Below are 18,259 nucleotides of genomic sequence, written 5' to 3'. Positions count from 1 at the left end.
ATATGCAACAGTTGCAGAAACAAAATCATCATGACACTCAAGTGTTGGAAGCTCAGAATCAGTAAATCGGGCGCCTGCTTCAGGAAAAGGGTATTATCCGAGAGAGGGTTAGAGCCATCGTCGGCTACATCATCATGAAATGCCATGCATATGAGGAGATACTGGTCCATCATCATGAAATGCCATGCCATCGCTGTAGTAATGACATTTGTCCATCAAATAATGAGTGATTTGGAGCGGCTTCAAGGGGATCTCGCACATAGGCCCGTGGCAAGACCGAATGATGTCCCACGGGCCCCAGGAGTCGAAGCTCTTATGTATTCATAATTTTTTTTATCGAGGCTGTATTTCAGTTTTTAGTTTAAAAATGTAGTTTTAGGTCTGTTTGTAGTTCTAAAATTCCAAGAAATGAGTAGTTTGAAGTCTTTTGTAATAGAAGAGTTTAGGAGTTTTATTAATGAAAATTGAAAATTCCCAAAAATTATTTCTTTGTTTTCTGCATTTATTTTCTTGAACTACGTAATGATCTGATTCACGTAGCATCGTAATACGTAGGCAATTTCCATCGGATCCGATCATGATTTTTGTAAATAACTCAAATAAGAGAGGGATGTGAAAGGAAAGAACTGAAAGAAAACCCAAAAAGAAAGAAAAAGAGAGCCAAAGAAAAAAGAAAAATGAAAAAGGGAGAGCAAGAAAAGAGAGGAAAGAAAAGAGCGGAAAAGGGGAATAGAAGCATAAAAAGCCAAAGTGGAAATAAAAGAAAATTGGGGAAAGTAAGCAAAGCCGGGATGAAACATGCAACCGTTGCGAAACACGTAGAAACACATTTAACTGTATAGGTGCATCACACCCCAACGTGTGATTACCTATGTGTTAATTGCTTCAAACTGACCGGTTTGTTGTCTACTATTAAGTCCAGGTTCTATAGTAAGGTGGTTGGTTTTGTGGTAGTTTGGTTTCATATCCATACTTTACGAGGTCAAAGGAAGTGTTGAAATGTCTTCAGAAATTCCTCTGCCAACAGTTCCTATTCCGGAGGATAGTCCGATCTCACCCATTCCAACTTCTGAGTCAGCAAATGCTAAGGAAAATAGGATTCTGCATCTCCGCATGATGGAAATGTGGGACGCCTGGGCAAACGGAAAAGAACCACCAAGTGCAATACCTGGATTCCCTGAGCTGTTTCCCAGGGCAAGTGGGACCTCCAACATCCCCATAAGTTATCCAAATACCCCACTAGGATATCCTACCATTTCAGCCCACTTTGCTGGAACACCTTCTGAGGCACGCCCCCAGGTGTTAACTTCAGGTGCAGCTTCAAATATATTTACCGCGCCACATTGTTCAGCCACAACACAACCTACTTTACCCAGGCCTAGCTTTGATCCATCTTCCTTCACATTTCAAGCACCATCTTTTTCAATGGAACCAACCCAGTTTACTACCAATGCTTACCCTCAGCCGCCTCAGTACGAGTTTACCGCAGGGCAGGAGAAAACCGCAAAAACCCCTGAACAAGAGGAGATTACCAGAAAGATGAGAAACATGGATCAAAGTCTCAAAAATATACAGGGTCTGAGTGGGCAAAAGAGCGTGTCTTATGCTGACATGTGCATGTTCCCAAACGTATATCTACCCTTGGGTTTCAAAACCCCGAAGTTTGAAATATATGATGGGCATGGGGATCCCATTGCCCACCTCAAAGGTACTACAACCAACTACGGGGAGCGGGCGGAAAAGAAGAGCTGCTCATGGCTTACTTTGGAGAAAGTTTGGTCGGTGTTGCTTCTAAATGGTATATGGATCAGGATATATCTTGTTGGCATATCTTGGACGACCTGGCTCGGGACTTTGTCAGGCAGTTTCAATATAACATCGACATCGCCCCTGACAGGAATTCATTGTCAAATCTAAAGAAGAAGTCCTCGGAGAGCTTTCGAGAGTATGCTGTCAAATGGCACGAACAAGCGGCCAGAGTCAAGCCTCCAATGGACGAAACAGAAATGGTCAGTGTCTTCCTTCAAGCTCAAAAGGCTGATTATTATCAAAACATGATATCTACAATGGGTAAGCTGTTTGCCGAAGCCATCAAAATTGGTGAAATGGTTGAAAATGGTTTGAAAACGGGGCGAATCTTGAGTCAGTCTGCTATAAGGGCTACCTCCCAAGCAATCCAAGGCGGGTCTGGAGGAGTAGCAAACTGAAAGAAGAAGAAAGAAACAACAATGGCAACTTCAAGTGCAAGAAAACTCGTCCACCTAGACCTCTTTTCTCTGAAAGAACCCCACAACATTACTATCCCCACCAAGATGTGGCTTATGCTATGGTTCCTCAGCCATACGCAGTGATGAATGCCCAACCCTACATTAGGCCACAACAACAATTTAATCAAAACCGAGCTCTATTTCCTAGAAATCAACCTCCTCACCAAGCTCACTATAATCCCCGACCTCCACAAAATAACTTTCGTGCCCGGGAACCACCCAAGATACCAAACTTCACAGCTATCGATGAGTCTTATTCCAGCCTATTCCCCAAACTTGTTCAGATGGGTTTGTTGCAGCATGTACCCTAAATCAGGCAGAACCCAGTATCGCCCTCTTACAGAGCTGGTACTCGATGTGCCTACCATTCAGGGGCAGAAGGGCATGATACAAATGACTGTTGGACCCTGAAGAGAGCTGTGGAAAATCTGATAGAACAAAAGAGAATAGTGCTAAAGGACGAAGACGTTCCTAATGTAACCAACAATCCATTACCGGCTCACAACAACAGGCCGGTTATTGGAATGATCTGTGAAGATAGAGAATTTGATCCAGCTCTAAAAGCCATCATTTCCATAGCCGATGTGGAAAAGAAGCCAAAAGTTGTTGCAAGACAAGACAAGGGGGAGAAAAAGAGCAAACCTACCCCCCAGAATACAGAAAAGAAAGTGGAAGCTGAAACTAGGGCAGCGCCCTCCAAAGATGTTGTTCTCTATGTTCCTCGAGGCCATAAGAAAGAACAGATGTCATTGAGTCCTCCTAGAAGGTTTGAGCTAAACAAGGGAGCTAAAATGTATATGCCCAAAGGGACCTATGTGGTTCGGGGGACGATAACTCCACCAAGGCTGAATGAGCCCGTGGTTATTGGTCGCGCACCGCAAAGGCCCATGACAGATCCCACTGCCGTTCCATGGAACTACAATAAAGCGGTAGTAAAATACAAAGGTAAAGAGATCTCGGGAGAAGTTAAGGAAATAACACGACTGAGAAGTACCTCAATCTGGAGGAAGTGAATAATGACACAATGAAGCGTTTCCCACCTAAGAAGCCAGTGAGTGCTAAGGAAGCAGAAGCGTTCTTCCAGAAAATGAAAATGGTAGGCTACGAGGTAATTGACCAGCTCCAAAAGTCTCCTGCCCAAGTCTCTTTGTTGTCTTTGCTAATGAATTCAACTAAACATCAAAAAGTGTTGATCAAAACTCTTAATGAAGCATGCGTACCCATTGAAACCACTGTAGAATAGTTGGAGAGGATGGCAGAAAGGTTTTTTGCAGTCAATCAAATCTCTTTCAGCAAGAATGATTTGCCCCCGGAAGGGGCCACACACAATAAAGCCCTTCAACTGACAGTTAAATGCGAGGGGTATTATGTGAAAAGGGTCATGCTAGATGGTGGTTCTAGGGTGGATATTTGCCCCATCTCAACTCTGCAGTAGATGGAAATCGGTACTGAGAGAATCAGACCCAACAACGTCTGTGTGCATGCCTTTGACGGCATAAAGAGAGATACAATAGGCGAGATTGATCTAGTTCTGACTATCGGCCCGGTGGACTTCGAGGTGACCTTTCAGGTCTTGGACATGGATACTTCCTATAATTTCCTTTTGGTAAGGCCGTGGATTCACGCAGTAGGGGCTACGCCTTCTACTCTCCACCAGATGGTGAAATTCGAACATGAAGATCAGGAGATTATAGTTCATGGGTAAGATGAGCAATCGATTTATTAGGACCCGTCGGTCCCTTGTCTTGAAGCTATTGAAGGAAGTGAACATATAGTCTATCAGGCTTTTGAAATTGTGGCCGCGGACCAATGTGAAGAAGAAAACCCTTGCCCTTAACCCTTTCTTTCAAATACATCAATTATGGTTGCCAAAGAAATGATCAGGCATGGCTACAAACTCAATAAGTTATTGCAAGGAATCGTCGAACCTATCACTCTGGCTGCTAGTGATAAGTTCTTTGGGGTAGGTTTCCAACCCACATCGGCTGATGGAAAATGGGCGGATGAAAGAAAGAACAATGGTTGGGTCTTGCCTCAGCCGATTCCACATCTTTATAGGACATTTGTCAAGCCTAAATACAATGAGGAAGAGGAAGATGAGGCCTTCACAACCGAGGAAATTGAAGAAATCTGTGGGGCTATAAGGCAGATGCTGTATGAAACCCACATGGTCCAACCAGAGGAAGGCTCAAGCACCGCTGAGGTGCTATACATGGGACTTAGTGCCAAACTAAAAAATTGGAAGGCTACTCCGTTCCCAATCAGGAGGGAATCCCGGTAGTCCAGTACTACCACTTTTTCTGCATCACGAGTTATTTCAGGGTGTAACTTGGATGTTTTCTTTAGTTTCCTATCTTTAATTCCCAATGTAAACCATGTTATCTTCGAATTCAAAGAAATGAAATCAATATTTCATCGTTCTTATTTCTTTATTCTTTCTGATTTTTGTTATTTTTCTTTTTTATTTCTTCTTTTAGTTCTAATAATGCGGCTTTAAATAACATGACATGCTTGCGAACTTCATGCCCAGATTCAAACACGCTACCTAACTGTGAAATAATGAACCAAGAACCGGAATATGATGAAGAAGAGGCTTTTAGGGAAATAAATCGAGAATTGGAACAATTTGAGAATAGACCTAAGCCGAACTTAAATGATACTGAGCCGGTTAATTTGGGTAGTTCTGAAGAAGTCAGGGAAACCAAGATAAGCATTCACACAGATGAAAAAACCCGGGACACATTGATCCAACTCTTGTTTGAATTCAAAGATGTGTTTGCTTGGTCATACGACGACATGCCAGGACTGAGTGTTGATTTGGTGGTTCATAAGTTGCCAACTTACCCCGATTATCCCCCTGTCCAGCAAAAGCAAAGAAAGTTTAAAACCGATATCAGTGACAAGATTAAAGAAGAGGTCACAAAATAGTTGAAAGCGAGGGTGATCCGAGTGGTTAGATACACCACATGGTTAGCCAATGTAGTTCCAGTGCCAAAGAAAGACGGGAAAACCCGAGTGTGTGTGGATTACAGAGATCTGAACAAAGCAAGTCCTAAGGATAATTTGCCTTTGCCGAACATCCACATCCTTGTTTATAATTGCGCCAAACATGAGATACAGTCTTTCGTGGATTGTTACGCAGGATATCACTAGGTGTTGATGGATGAAGAGAGTCATGACCCCGACCCCGGTCGTGATACCGCCCAACACACTGCTAGGCAAGCCTGACCAATTAACAATCTCAACCCATTTCTTATATAGTTCCTATTAGCTAAAACAGTTAAATTACCAAATCGCCATATTAAAAGCCTGGAACAGAGTTAAATATGCGAAATTTCAAATGATAATACTACTACATAGCCCATATAGATCTGGTGTAACAAGTTTGAGCCTCTAATACCAGTTTATCAACCTAATACATATCAATCTAGGGAATGCAGATAAAAACAAAAGGATAGAAAGGAGAGATCAGGGCTGCGGACGCCATGCAGCTACCTCGATGCTCCCGGATATGTGCTGCTCAACTGAGAATCCTCACTCAGCCTCAGACGCACCTGGATCTGCACGAAAGGTGCAGGGAGTAATGTGAGTACTCCAACCCAGTGAGTAATAAGCATAAATAATGACTGAGAATAAGAACTCACGGAGGATCACAAAGTAATCTATAATGCGACAGTTTAAAACAAGTAATATGAAAACAATAAACCAATGGAAACAAAATATGATAATTCTACAACAAACAAGCAGTTAAGTGACAGACATATAAAGGAAATCAATACATAGAATGGTACCTTATAGTACCCGCTGCGGCGTGCAGCCCAATCCATATATTTATCGTCGACGACGCTCACTAGGGGTGTGTAGACTTCGGGAGGGGCCCCTTACGGCCCAAGCGCAATAACAAGCCATCTGGTGGCACCAAATCTAGGCCCTCGGCCTCATATCAATATCAGTATAACACTGCTGCGGTCCGCAACCCGATCCCATAGTATCCTCACATCTGGCCCTTGGGCGTACTCAGTCCAGAAATCATATAAGCCCCTCAGCAATAGTAAAACAGTAGTTCTTAGCCCAAAATATCATTTAATATATCTTTGAGTTTCAAAAATCGAGTAAAAGTGACTGAGTTGTAAAACAGTAGAAAACGGTACGACTGAGTTCAATTAATAAATCAAAACAATGAGGAAATAGTAATGAAAACTCCCCGAAGGGTTCAAATAGTTGGCACGAAGCCCAAATATGGCAATCAGTCCAAATAATGATGATAACAATTAAGCTTCAATCAAATACGCGGTAAAAGCATCACTCGGGACGGACCAAGTCACAATCCCCAATAGTAAACGACCCCACACTCATCATCAAGCATGTGTCTCACCTCAATATAGCACTACGATGTGCAAATCCGGGGTTTCGAACCCTTAGGACATCATTTACATTCATTACTCACCTCGAACCGGCTAAAGCTCTAGCTCGCTATGCCCTTACCTCTCAAATCGGCCTCCTCGCGCGTCGAATCTGACCAAAACCAGAACGAACACATCACAATAGGCTAAGGGAACAAAAACCAATCAAAAACAATCGAAAATATCAAAAATCCTAAAATTAGCAAAACCCGAGCCCTGGGCCCACTTCTCGAAACTCAGAAATTTTCACATCATTAGATTCCTTATCACCCCACAAGTTCATACATGTCAAAAGTTCTCAAATCAGACCTCAAATGGCACTTCAAATCCCAATTTAAAATCTCAAAATCCCAAGCTCTAGTTCTTCCATTTTTAGCTAAATTTCCATGAATTTCTAGGTTAATTTCACAATATAATCACATTTTTGGTTCATAGAACTTACCTCCAATCAATTCTCCTTGAATCCCTCTTCAATTCCCCTCAAAGAGCTCTCAAAATACTCAACTATGGAGGAATATGGCTCAAAGTCTCGGATGAAATGTTTAAAAACTTCACGTTCAGTTCTGGAATTCCTCCTTCGCGAACGCGGTCAAACCCATGCGTTCGCGATGCATAATTTTCCTTGACCCAAAAATAGAACGCGACACCACACCCGCGAACGCGATGCTTTGGGCCTTTGAACCTACGCGAACGCGGTACCACTTACACGAACGCGAAGAGCAATAGCTCCTGGACCTTCACACGCCAATCTCCATTATGTGAACACGACATCCATCACGCGATCGCGAAGCATAACCTCAAGGCCCCTCCGCAAATGCGAGCCATCAGATGCAAACACGAAGCAGCAGATCACTACCTTCCGTGAACACGGACTCTCAACCGCGAACGTGAAGGGCAAAATACCCGCCTTCTAAAAACCTTCTACGCGATCACGAGGGACCTCCCGCGATCGCGATGACCAAATTTGTCTGCAACTGCTGCTGCAATTTTCTGCAACCTTCCAAGACTAAAAACTTCCCGTTAGCCATCCAAAACCACCTTGAAGCCCCCGAGACCTCAGCCAAAAGTACCAACACATCCTAAAACCTCATTCAAACTTGTTCCAATCATCAAAACACCTTAAACAATACCAAATCCATCAATTCACATCGAATTCAAGCCTAGTTTCTCTAAAAACTTCCGAAACACGCTTTTGATAAAAAACCCAACCAAACCACGTCCGAATGACCTGAAAGTTTGCACACATATCAAAAATGGCATAATGAAACTACTGCAGCTCTCGGAATTCCATTCTGACCCTCGGATCAAAATCTCACCTATCAATCGAAATTCGCCAAAATACAAATTCGCCAATTCAAGCCTAATTCTACATCGGACCTCCAAAACCACTTCTGATCACACTCCTAAGTCACAAACCACCTCCTAAAGCTAACCAAACCATCGGAACTCACATCCGAGCCCTCTAACTCCTAAGTCAACATCCAGTTGACCTTTCCAACTTAAACCTTCATAAGAGAGACTAAGTGACTCATTTCTTACAAATTCCACTCCAAACGCAAACCATTCAACTCGAACACATAAAACACGGATAACAAAGCATAAAAAAGCAGAAATGGGGGAAACGAAGCAGTAACTCATGAGACGACTGGCCGGGTCGTCACATCCTCCCCAACTTAAACAAACGTTCGTCCTCGAACGAGTCAAGAAACATACCTGAAGCCTCAAATAGGTGAGGGTATTTGCTTCGCATATCCCGCTCGGTCTCCCAGGTAGCCTCCTCCACGGGCTGACCTCTCCACTGCACTTTCACTGATGCTATATCTTTTGACCTCAACTTCCGAACCTGACGACCCAAAATAGCTGCTGGCTCCACATCAAAGGTCAAATCATCATCCAACTGAACCGTGCTGAAGTCAAAAACATGAGACGGATCTCCAATATACTTCCGGAGCATAGAAACATGAAATACCGGATGCACGCTAGACAAGATGGGTGGCACAGCAAGCTCATAAGCCACCTCCCCAATCCTCTGAAGCACCTCAAAAGGCCCTATGAACCGCAGACTCAACTTCCCTTTCTTTCCAAATCTCATAACACCCTTCATGGGCGAAGCTTTCAGCAAGACCTTCTCACCAACCAGATAGGATACATCTCGAACCTTTCGGTCCGCATAACTCTTCTGACGCGATTGCACTGTACAAAGTATCTCCTAAATCACCTTCACCTTCTCTATGGCATCCTGAACCAAATCTGTCCCCAATAGCCTAGCCTCGCCGGGCTCGAACCAACCAACTGGAGATCTACATCGCCTCCCATACAAAGCCTCATACGGAGTCATCTGAATACTCGACTGGTAGCTATTGTTGTAAGCAAACTCTACAAGCGGCAAAAACTCATCCCATGAACATCCAAAATCAATAACACAAGCACGCAACATGTCCTCCAATATCTGAATAGTACGCTCGGACTGTCCGTCCGTCTGAGGATGAAATGTTGTGCTCAACTCCACCTGGGTACCCAAGTCTCTCTACACGGCTCTCCAAAACTATGAAGTAAACTAAGTACCTCTATCTGAGATGATGGAAACCGGAACACCATGCAACCGAACAATCTCCCGAATATAAATCCCTGCTAACCGCTTTGAAGAATAGGTAGTACACACAGGAATGAAGTGCACGGACTTGGTCAGCCGATCCACAATCACCCAAATAGCATCAAACTTCTTCAAAGTCTGAGGATGTCCAACCGCAAAGTCTATAGTGATCCTCTACCACTTCCACTTGGGAATAACCATCTGTTGAAGCAAGCCACCCTGTCTCTGATGCTCATATTTTACCTGCTGACAGTTGAGACACCGAGCTACAAATCCCACAATATCTTTCTCTATTCTTCTCCACCAATAGTGCTGCCTCAAATCTTGATACATCTTCGTAGCACCCGGATGAATGGAACACCACGAGCTATGGGTCTCCTCCAGAATCAACTCTCTAAGCCCATCCACATTGGGCACACAAATCCGACCCAGCATCCTCAACACACCATCATCACCGATGGTCACATCTTCGGTATTATCATGTTGAACTCTGTCCTTAAGGACAAGCAAATGCGGATCATCATACTGGCACTCTCTGATGCGATCATATAAAGAAGACCGAGAAACCACACACGCCAACACCCGACTAGGCCCTGAAATATCCAACCTCACGTACCGATTGGCCAAGGCCAGAACATCAACTGCAAGAGGTCTCTCCCCAACTGGAATATATGCCAAACTCCCCATACTCACTGCCTTTCGGCTCAAAGCATCGACCACTACATTGGCCTTTCCCAGATGATACAGAATAGTAATATCATAATCCTTAAGCAACTCTAGCCATCTCTGTTGCCTCAAATTAAGATCCTTTTGTTTGAACAAATGCTGAAGACTACGATGATCGGTGAATACCTCACAAGATACACTATACAAGTAATGCCTCCAAATCTTCAATGCATGAACTATGGTAGCCAACTCTAAATCATGAACAGGGTACTTCTTCTCATGGGGATTCAACTGACGAGAAGCATAAGCAATAACTCTACCCTCTTGCATCAATACACAACCAATCCCGACTCTCGAAGCATCACAATATACGGTATATGAACCTGAAGCTGATGGCAAAACCAATACTGGAGCTATGGTCAAAGCTGTCTTGAGCCTCCGAAAGCTCTCCTCACACTCGTCCGACCATACAAATGGAGCACCCTTCTGAGTCAACTTGGTCAAGGGCGATGCAATGGATAAAAATCACTAAACAAACCGGCGATAATAGCCTGCCAACCCAAGAAAGCTACGAATCTCTGTGGCTGAGGACGGTCTAGGCCAACTCTGAACCGCCTCTATCTTCTTTGGGTCCACCTGAATACCCTCTCTAGACACCACGTGTCCCAAGAAAGCCATTGAACTGAGCCAAAACTCACACTTGGAGAATTTTGCATAAAGCTTCTCCTCTCTCAATCTCTGAAACACAACTCTTAAATGCTCTGTGTGCTCCTCCTGGCTACGAGAGTACACCAGAATATCATCAATGAAGACTATAACGAACGAATCAAGATATGGCCGAAACACGTTGTTCATAAAATTCATGAACGTTGCTGGGGCATTGGTTAGCCCGAAAGACATCACAAGGAACTCATAATGACCATATCTGGTCCTGAAAGTAGTCTTAAGAATATTTGAATCCCGGATCTTCAACTAGTGATAACCCGAACGGAGATCAATCTTGGAGAACACTCTCGCTCCCTAAAGCTGATCAAATAAATCATCAATGCGAGGCAAAGGATACTTGTTCTTAATTGTTACTTTGTTCAATTGCCTATAATCAATGCACATTCTCATCGTGCCATCCTTCTTCTTCACAAACAAAATCGACGCACGCCAAGGTGACACACTAGGCCGAATGAACCCTTTATCTAGGAGTTCCTGAAGTTGTTCTTTCAATTCTTTCAACTCTGATGGTGCCATACGATACGGCCGAATAGAAATGGGCTGAGTGCCCGGCACCAGGTCAATACCAAAATCAATATCCCTGTCCGATGGCATTCCTAGCAGGTCTGCCGGAAACACATCGGGAAAGTCCCTCAAAACTGGGACAGAATCAATACTAGGAGTCTCAGCTCCAACATCCCTCACAAACGCTAGATATGAAAGGCAACCCTTCCCAACCATACGATGGGACTTTAAGAAAGAGATCACTCTACCAGGAACATAATCAGTCACACCACGCCACTCAATCTGCGGTACACCCAGCATATCCAAAATGATTGTCTTAGCATGACAGTCTAGAATAGCATGACATGGAAATAACCAATCCATGCCCAAAATAACATCAAAGTCCACCATGCTCAATAGCAATAGATCAACTCGGGTCTCCAGACCCCCAATAGTCACAACACATGACCGGTACACATGGTCCACAACAACAGTATCGCCCACCGGGGTAGACATATGAACATACAAAGCAAGAAACTCCCGGGGCGTACCCAAATAATGAGCAAAATATGAGGACACATAAGAATAGGTAGAACCAGGATCAAATAATACAGAGGCATCTCTGTGGCAGACTGAAACAATACTTGTAATGACAACATCTGAAGCAATAACATTTGTCCTTCCTAGAATAGCATAGAAATGATCCTGGCCATCGCCTAATCGACCTCCCCCTCTGGGGCGACCCCTGGCTGCCTGACCTCTACCCCTAGCTGGCTGGGCGGGTGGTGAAGTAACTGGAGCAGAAGTCGAGGGCTCGTCCCTCTGCTGAGACTGACCATCACAAAGTCGAGGGCACCGCCTCCTCATATGTCCAAACTCTTCGCACTCATAACAACTACCCGGTGCTGGAGATGGGGACTGAAGGGAACCCCTCGCACCGGAGTGACTAGCAGATGCACTCGGCACAGAAGAACCCTGAGCTGATGGGGACCGAGATGAAATCTGAGCTGGGAGGGCGCTGATTGAAGGCTGGCCCTGCTGAGACCCATGATGACTACGACCTGAAGATGCCCCACGATACTTTGGACGGGCCGACTGAGCGAACCTGAAAGAACGACCTCTACCATGCTGAAACTGGCCCCTCGACGGAGCGCCACTGAAACTGCCCAATCCTCGAGGTCTCTTGGCCTCCCTCTCTTCTTGCTCCCAACAGAGAACCGTCTCAATCTCTCGAGAAATATCAACCACCTCCTCGAACATAGCACCTAATACTCTTTCTCTCTAGTCATCAGAATACGGAGATGGTAGTTAAGGCCATTCAGAAATCTCCTGATCCTCTCACGATCTGTCGGAATCATCCAAATGGCATGATGAGCCAACTCAGAAAACCTCATCTCATATTGGGGCACGGTCATACCCCCTGCGTCAACCACTCAAACTGCCTACGCAGCTCCTCTCTGCGGGACTGAGGTACATACTTCTCCAAGAAGAGAGTGGAGAACTGCTACCAAGAAAGGGGTGCTGCACCGACAAACCTACGCCTCTCAAAATCCTCCCACCAAGTAAAGGCAGCCCCCAAGAACTGAAAGGTGGTAAATGCTACACCACTAGACTCAAGAATCCCTGCTGTACGGAGCATCTGCTGACAATTGTCAAGAAAACCCAGGGCATCCTCGCCCTCAGCACCACTGAATGACAGAGGCTGGAGTCTACCAAACCTCTCAAGACGACGCTGCTCATCATCCGGCATAACTGGAAACCATGAACTCCTGAACTGGTGCAACCGGCTGAGCTAGAGGTGCCCCCGGCGTCTGTAGTCCCTGCACTACCTACTCAGGTGTGCGAGTAACGGGGGTTTGATTGCCTCCCCCGGCCTGTGAAGTAACTACTGTGGTAGTGGCTAAAACCGCCTGAGCCAGGCCAGTGCAAACTGATAAGATCTGTGCCAAGGCCTTCTGAAGACCCGGAATCACGATGGGCACAACTGGTGCCTGAACTGGTGCTGCTAGAGCCTAATTCGGAGCTGGGGTAGTTGATGGATCAACAGGTGCTGCCCTCGCTGCTCTACCTCTTCCACGTCCACGACCATGTCCACGGCCTCTGGTGGCCTTAGTGGGTGGCACTGGTGGTCGTCCACCTCGTCCGGTAGCTCGCGTCCTCACCATTTGTGAGATAATAGAATAACAGAAGTTTAGTTCTCGGATCAACAAAGTCGCACGACAAGAGTTTCAAGAATATGAAGTTTTTCCTAATGGTTCTGCAGCCTCTCGAGGATAAATACAGATGTCTCCATACCGATCTGCGAGACTCTACTAAACTAGCTCATGACTTATGAGACCTATGTAACCTAGGCTCTGATACCAACTTGTCACGACCCCGACCCCGATCGTGATGGCGCCCAACACACTACTAGGCAAGCCTGACCAATTAACAACCTCAACCCATTTCTTATATAGTTCATTATTAGCTAACACAGGTAAATTACCAAATCTCCATATTAAAAGCCTGGAACAGAGTTAAATATGCAGAATTTCAAATGATAATACTATTACATAGACCATATAGATCCGGTGTCACAAGTATGAGCCTCTAATACCAGTTTATCAACCTAATACATATCAATCTAGGGAATGCGGATAAAAACAAAAGGATAGAAAGGAGAGATCAGGGTTGCGGATGCCATACGGCTACCTCGATGCTCCCGGATATGCGCTGCTCAATTGAGAATCCTCACTCAGCCTCAGATGCACCTGGATCTGCACGCAAGTTGCAGAGAGTAATGTAAGTACTCCGACCCAGTGAGTAATAAGCATAAATAATGACTAAGAATAAAAAATCACGGAGGATCACAGAGTAATCTATAATGCGGCAGTTTAAAACAAGTAATATGAAAGCAATAAACCAATAGAAACAAAATATGATAATTCTACAACAAATAAGCAGTTAAGTGACAAACATATAAAGGAAATCAACACATAGAACGGTACCCTATAGTACCCGCTGCGACGTGCATCCCGATCCATATATTTATCGTTGACGGCGCTCACTGGGGGTGTGTAGACTTCGGGAGGGGCCCCTTATGGCCCAAACGCAATATCAGGCCATCTCGTGGCATCAAATCTAGGCCCTCGGCCTTATATCAATATCAATATAACACTGTTGTGGCGCGCAACCCGATCCCATAGTATCCTCACATCTGGCCCTTGGCCGTACTCAGTCCAGAAATCATATAAGCTCCCCGGGCATTAGTAAAACAGTAGTTCTCAGCCCAAAACATCATTTAATATATAATTTTAATTTCAAAAATCGAGTAAAACTAACTGAGTTGTAAAACAGTAGAAAACGGTACGACTTAGTTCAATTAGTAAATCAAAACAGTGAGGAAATAGTGATGAAAACTCCTCGAAGGGTTCAAATAGTTGGCACGAAGCCCAAATATGGCAATCAATCCAAATAATGATGATAACAATTAAGCTTCAATCAAATACGCGGTAAAATCATCACTTGGGACGGACCAAGTCAAAATCCCCAATAGTAAACGACCCCACACTCATCATCAAGCATGTGTCTAACCTCAATATAGCACTACGATGTGCAAATCCGGGGTTTCAAACCCTCAAGACATCATTTACATTCATTACTCACCTCGAACCGGCTAAAGCTCTAGCTCTCTATGCCCTTGCCTCTCAAATCGGCCTCCTCGCACGTTGAATCTGACCAAAACTAGAACAAATACGTCACAATAGGCTAAGGGAACAAAACCCAAGCGAAAACAATCGAAAAAATATCAAAAATCCTGAAATTAGCAAAACCCGAGCCTCGGGCCCACTTCTCGAAACTCAGAAATTTTCACATCATCAGATTCCTTATCACCCCACGAGTTCATACATGTCAAAATTTCTCAAATATGACCTCAAATGGCCCTTCAAATCCCAATTTAAAATCTCAAAATCCCAAGCCCTAGTTCTTCTATTTTTAGCTAAATTTCCATGAATTTCTAGGTTAATTTCACAATATAATCTCGTTTTTGGTTCATAGAACTTACCTCCAATCAATTCTCCTTGAATCCCTCTTCAATTCCCCTCAAAGAGCTCTCAAAATACTCAACTATGGAGGAAATATGGCTCAAAGTCGCGGATGAAGTGTTTAAAAACTTCACTGTTCAGTTCTGGAATCCCTCCTTCACGAACGCGGTCAAACCCACGTGTTCCCGATGCATAATTTTCCTTGACCCAAAAATAACCCTTCGCGAATGCGGCACCACACTCGCGAACACGATGCTTTGGGCCTTTGAACCTACGCGAACGCGAAGAGCAATAGCTCCTGGACCTTCACGCGCCAATCTCCACTATGCGAACGCGACATCCATCATGCGAACATGAAGCATAACCTCAAGGCCCTCCACGAACGCTATCCATCAGACACGAACGCGAAGCACCAGATCACTACCTTCCGCGAACACGGACCCTCAACCGCGAATGCGAAGGGCAAAACACCCGCCTTCCAAAAATCTTCTACGCGATCGCAAGGGACCTCCCGCGATTGCAATGACCAAATTTGTCTGCAACTGCTGCTGCAATTTTCTGCAACCTTCCAAGACTCAAAACTTCCCGTTAGCCATCCGAAACCACCCCGAGCCCCCCCGAACCTCAACCAAAAGTACCAACACATCCTAAAACCTCATTCAAACTTGTTCCAATCATCAAAACACCTCAAACAACATCAAATCCATCAATTAACATCGAATTCAAGCCTAGTTTCTCTAAAAACTTCCGAAACACGCTTTTGATCAAAAACCCAACCAAACCACGTCCGAATGACATAAACTTTTGCACACACATCACAAATAGAATAACGAAGCTACTACAACTCTCGGAATTCTATTCCGACCCTCAGATCAAAATCTCACCTATCAACCGAAATTCGCCAAAATACTAACTTCGCCAATTCAAGCCTAATTCTACACCGGACCTCCAAAACCACTTCCGATCACACTCCTAAGTCAAAAATCACCTCCTGAAGCTAACCGAACCATCGGAACTCACATCTGAGCCCTCTAACCCCTAAGTCAACATCCGGTTGACTTTTTCAACTTAAACCTTCATAAGAGAGATTAAGTGTCTCATTTCTTACAAATTCCACTCCAAACACAAACCAATCAACTCGACCACATAAAACACGGATAACGAAGCATAAAGAAGAAGAAATGGGGGAAACAGAGTGGTAACTCATGAGACGGCTGGCCGGATCGTCATAAAGAGGATGCAGAAAAGACAGCTTTTACCACACCCTGGGGCACATACTGTTATGGAGTCATGCTTTTTGGTCTGAAGAATGCTGGGGCAACATACGTGAGAGCCATGACTGTCATTTTTCATGACATGATGCACCAAGAGATAGAGGTGTATGTGGACGACATAATCATCAAGTCCAGGACCCAGGATGACCATGTTCGGGATTTGAGAAAATTCTTTGAGCGGCTGCGCAAATATGATCTGAAGCTAAACCCATCCAAATGTGCATTTGGGGTTCCATCTGGAAAACTTTTGGGATTCATAGTCAGTCAGAGGGGCATCGAGCTGGACCCAACAAAGATAAATTCCATTCGAGATTTGCCTCCTCCAAGAACCAGGGCCTTCAACAGAATCAAGGAGTGCCTTTTCACACTGCCGGTTTTGGTCCCGCCCGATCCGGGTAGACCCCTATTACTCTACCTTGCAGTGCTAGATGGAGTGTTCGGTTGTGTTCTTGGGCAACATGATGAAACGAGGAGGAAGGAGCAGGCCATCTACTATCTTATCAAGAAGTTCACCCCTTACGAGGCCCGGTATTCTCTGTTAGAACGCACCTGCTGTGCTCTAACTTGGGTAGCTTAGAAGTTGATGCACTATTTCTATGCCTATACCACATATCTCATATCAAGGATAGATCCGTTGAAGTGCATATTTCAGAAGCCCATGCCCACTGGCAAGCTAGCCAAATGGCAAATCCTGCTGAGTGAATTCGACATTGTCTACGTAACTTAGAAAGCAATCAAGGGACGGGCTTTAGCAGATCATCTTGCCGAGAATCACGTGGACGGAGAATACGAATCCTTAAAGACGTATTTTCCTGATGAAGAGATATCATTCATAGGAGAAGACATTGCAGAACCCTATGACGGTTGGAGAATATTTTGATGGAGCAACAAATTTCAAAGGAGTTGGCTTAGGAGAAGTCCTAGTGTCAGAGACCGGTCAACATTATCAGGTGTCTACCAAACTCAAATTCCTTACACCAACAACATGGCTGAGTACAAGGCCTGCATCTTGGGACTCAAGATGGCCATTGACATGAACATTCAAGAGTTGCTACTGATTCGAGATTTAGACTTGCTTATACATTAGGTCCGAGAAGAATGGGCGACCAAGAACTCCAAGATACTCCCTTATCTACATCATGTGCATGAGTTGAGAAAGAGGTTCACAAAGACAGAGTTCCAGCATGTTCCTAGAGTCCAAAATGAGTTTGCCGATGTATTGGCTACCCTATCATCCAGGATACGACATCCAGATAAGAATTTCATTGACCCTATTCCAGTAAAGATCTACGATCAGCTAGCTTACTATGCTCACGTCGAAGAATAAGTGGATGGAAAACCTTGGTTTCATGATATCAAGGAATACTTGTCGAAAGGAGAATACCCAGAGCTCGCAAATGCTATTCAGAAGTGCACGCTTCGGAGGTTATCCAACAATTTCTTTTACAGCGGAGGAATCCTGTACAGGAGGACTCCTGATTTGAGATTACAAAGGTGTGTCGACACAAAGGAAGCATCTAAATTACTAGAAGAAATCCATGCTGGGACCTGCGGGCCACATATGAATGGCTTTGTCTTAGCCAAGAAGATACTCCGAGCTGGTTATTTTTGGATGACTATGGAAACGGACTACATCCAGTATGTCCGGAAGTGCCACCGCTGTCAGATACACGCAGATATGATAAAGGTGTCTCCAAACGAGCTTAATGCAACAAGATCAACATGGTCGCTCGCCGCTTGGGGAATGGATGTTATCGAACCAATCGAACCTTCCGCATCAAATGGCCACAGGTTCATCCTAGTGGCAAGTGATTATTTCACC

The sequence above is a fragment of the Nicotiana tabacum genome, chromosome 8, assembly GCF_000715075.1.
Source record: "Nicotiana tabacum cultivar K326 chromosome 8, ASM71507v2, whole genome shotgun sequence".
NCBI lineage: Eukaryota > Viridiplantae > Streptophyta > Magnoliopsida > Solanales > Solanaceae > Nicotiana > Nicotiana tabacum.
This window is presented reverse-complemented; position numbering follows the sequence as displayed.